The sequence below is a fragment of the Crocodylus siamensis genome, chromosome 10, assembly GCF_052110815.1.
Source record: "Crocodylus siamensis isolate JL-2025a chromosome 10, ASM5211081v1, whole genome shotgun sequence".
NCBI lineage: Eukaryota > Metazoa > Chordata > Crocodylia > Crocodylidae > Crocodylus > Crocodylus siamensis.
Genome location: NC_143404.1, coordinates 39971333 through 39975323, shown reverse-complemented (window position 1 = coordinate 39975323; position 3991 = coordinate 39971333). Strand labels below are relative to the sequence as shown.

At 49.4% G+C, this 3991-nt stretch overlaps 1 pseudogene; it reads right to left on the bottom strand.

Moving 5' to 3' along the window:
- Positions 1–1494: 1494 nt before the first annotated feature.
- Positions 1495–3735, bottom strand: LOC149856485 (uncharacterized; annotated as a pseudogene).
- Between the last annotated feature and the right edge of the window lie 256 nt (positions 3736–3991).

Genomic DNA, 3991 nt, shown 5'->3' with positions numbered 1-3991 from the left:
CACTTGCTATGCAGCAACGCTCCTTTTACCTAAGCTAAGGATCCCTGTGTAGCCCAAAAATACTGTGGGGTCTGCTCATCAAGAAGCTAAAAGATTGGGACGTGCTGAGTTTGAAACACAGAAGGGAATCAGGTTGTACAGGCTGATTGACCCAGTTTGGCTCAGACATGCCCTGATGAATTGAATGCTGGCCCATGAGTGTGTCCTAATAAATGAGCACACCCCAAGATAGTGGGCAAATCGGGTAACACCCACCCAGCCGGGTAATAATCTATGTCACAGCCACTCAGTTTATGAGAATAGGATGAGATACCATATCAAAGGCCTTCTTAAAATCCAAGTAGATGATATCTACCTCAACTCCAGCATCTAATCATTTTGTGACCTGGTCATAAAAAGAAACAATGTTAGTCAGGTAGGATCTACCTGCTAGTTTCCTTTCAGCATTATTTTTCCTGCTGGACTCCCCACAAATGTGATTCTATAATCATTTTTTCAAAGGTTTTCCCCAAGGATAGAGGTGGGACTAACCAACCTCTAATTACCTAGATCCTCCTCCTCCCCTTCCTGAAAATAGGGACCACACTGGCCCTTTTCCAGCCCTCTGGGACCTCACCTGAGCACCACAAGTGCTCAAACAACTGTGCCAGTGACTCTGCTATGACACTGGCCAATTCCTTCAGGACCCTGCGATGAAGATCATAAAGGCCTGCTGACTTAAACACATTCAGCCTCTCCAGATGTCCCTTTACTAGGTTGATACTGACTGTTAATGGGCTGGTGTTCCTCCTGTGTCTATCTATAATGCAATTGGGAGATTTGTCTCGATCTGTGTTCAGGAATACAAAGGCGAAAAACTCCTTGAATATTTCAGCCTTGTCCCTCCCATCTGTCACCAATTGCCCTAGCCTCTCTTGTAGGAGTCCTATGTTACCCTGCACCTTCTTTGTGCTCTCTATATACCTGAAGAAGGACTTTTTGCTGTCTTCAATTTTTGTTACCAGCCTGAGTTCCATTGCTGCTTTGGCCTTCCTAACTGACTCTCTGCAAGTGAGAGCCAAAGAGGTATACTCCTCCTTGGTAGCTACCCCCTACTTCCAAAGCCTGTGTGCCTCCTTCCTTGCCCCAAGGCTTTCTTGGATTTCCCTGTTCAGCCAAGAAGGTTTCTTGGCCTCTTTGCCTCCTTCTGTGTACAATGGGATTGTCTCCTCCTCCACCTGAAGGATTGCTCCCTTGAGGAATGACCATCCTTTCTGGGATCCCATTTTGCCAGTGCTCTTGATCTTCAATGCTTCACTAACTAGTCTACTGAGCACATTGAAGTTAACCTTTCTGAAGTCTAGCACTTCTTCCGTGGTGGCCACTTTTCCCACCCTACACTGGAAAGTGAATTGAATCAATTGATGATCACTATCCCCAAGGTTACTTTGTACCTGCAGATCCTGCACCAGGTCATCCCTTGTAGCTAGCACCAAGTCCAGCAAGGCATTTCCCCTAGTGGGACCATATGGCTCCTGTGTCAGATGAAGGTCCTACATGCAGGTTAAGAACCTACGTGAGCAGTTAGATATGGCTGACTGTTCCTCCCAGCCATTAGGTCACCCATGACAACCATGTCCCTTGACCATATGGGCTCTGAGAGCTGCCTTGAGAATTCCAGGTTTAACTCATCCTCCTGGTGTGGTAGTCTATAGTAGACCCCCACTGCCAAGTCTCTTTCCCCCCACCCGCCTTGTATTCTAATCCACAGTACCTCAATTTGCCCCTCCTCTGATGCCATTTGATTATAGAAGATGTATATTGTTCCTTAAAATAGAGATCAATAACCCTCTCTCTTTTTCCCCACTCTGTCATGTCTGTACAAATTATAACCCTCCATGCTTACTGCCTAATCATGAGCAGGGTCCCACCAGGTTTTTCAGTTAGCCCAACCAGGTAGAAGTTATTGCTTGCAAACAGGAGTTCGAGTTCCTCCTGCTTGTTCTCCATGCTCCTAGTATTAGTGTAGAGACATTTAAGGCCCCAGTGGGTACCCTTGGTTCCTCCATGTCCTAATGCCTATCAGGCCCCTTAGTACTTACCTCGGCTGATGCAAAGCATGGCTTATGGCTCATTGATCCTAGGTTCTCTTTGCCTTCTGCATCCCCATGCCCCAACAAACCTAGTTTAAAGCCCTAATAGGAGATTACCCAGCCTGTAAGAGAATAGACTCTTACCTTTTAAACAGAGATGAAGACCAACATGTCGCAGGATTCCCCTTTCATGGAAGTGCGGATCGTGGTCAAAGAAGCCAAAACCAACATGATGACACCAATTCCAGAGCCACAGATTGACTTCTCTGATGCAGGTGTCTTGATGCTGATGGTGACTGCTGATTGGAAGACCACCTGCACCCCCAGCTTCCTGAGCTTGTCCCCTAGAGCCCTGTAGTCATTTGTGATACAGTCCAGACTACTTCTGACTACACCATTTGTGCCCACATGGATGAGAACCATGGGATAGTAGTTGGAGGGCCAGATGAGGTCAGGAGTTCTTGCAGTAATGTCCCAAATCTGGGCTCTGGGAAGGCAGCATACTTCCCACGCCGTGTAATCCGGGTGATAGATGGGTCCCTTCATTCCTATCAGGAGGGAGTTGCCCACCATGATGACTTGGCATCTGTTCCTACTGTTGCCCAGTTGTCCCTCAGCTTGCATGGTGGTTGTTCTGGATGCGTATTCCCTGGTGCATTCTCCTCCAGTGCTGCCAGGGCCAGATACCTGTTCCCCAGTTGCACTGGCAAAGTCATCTCAGCAGTACAATGACTGGCTTTGGGGGTGACTTTCTTCCATTCAGCTGCATTGGGTCCCTCCTGTGTTGTCTCCACTAGGTGTCTTGATCCTGCAGAGAATGAAAGTACCCATTGATTTCATCCTCTGCAGCCCTGATCCCCTGCAGACTGCTAACCTTTGCCTGGAGCTCCCTCACCCTGCCTTTCCAGGGCCTTAAGCTGGGCACATGTGGAACAGGTGAGGGAACTCTTTCCCCCCACCTCCCCCAGGCCTCAGGGGCCCCACCAGGCAACCCCTGCAGACAGGGGGCCAGGGTGGGGTGCCACCAACACTCCTGAGCACTCTGTCTGGGTGGAGGACTCAGAGGAGCCCTGGGAGGGAGGCATCACTGGGGCAGGGTCCCTGGCTCCACGCTGTGTCCTTACCATGATTAAAAATTAAAGGCTCCTCTTCTTCCTCTCTGACTTACCTTCCGCACTGGTACTACCCAGGAACTGCCCTGCAAACTGCTTCCCTTGTTGGCAGTCCCTGTTCACCGACTCCCTGGTCAGAGGCTCCCTGTTTGCCTAGGGAGTCTCTTTTCATACCTTCTGGGTCTGAGCTGACTCAGGCCGGAAATAATAATCACTCAGCAATCAGCAATCCCACAACAATCAACAACAGGCACTCACTCAGCAGTCAGCTTCTCAGATCACACACCCCACCAGACAAACACACAAACAGTTAGCTAAACCAAAGGTACAGGCAGCTGGATCATTTACCTTTCCTGGGCAGGATCTGGTGCCTGGCCTGGCTTCTCTTCTTCTTCCTCTTTGCTCTTGCCTCCAGGAACTGCCTACAAACTGCTTCCCCTGTTTGCTGGCTCCCTGACCATCCTTGGTGTTGGGGGGCAGGTACATGTACCTGCAACACAGATATGGATCCAGGCATCTATGGAGATTATGAGGAAGCCCAGGTTTGTCATAGCTCAGGGTCCACATCCACAAGTGCAGGTGTGCCAGGGCATCATCATGATAAACAGGAGGGGAACATAGTCACTTAGCCTGCCTTCTAACTGTTGAAACAAGTTATCCCAAACTGAACATGGAACATGCTGCAGGGGGACACTCGGGGTGTATAGGTGCCAGGAGTAACTTCTGGCATGATCATGACTATGTGGAGCTGGAAACTAGTGAGGGAGGATGGGTGGTTGGCAAGCTCCTTGCCCCAGCTCTCCAGCG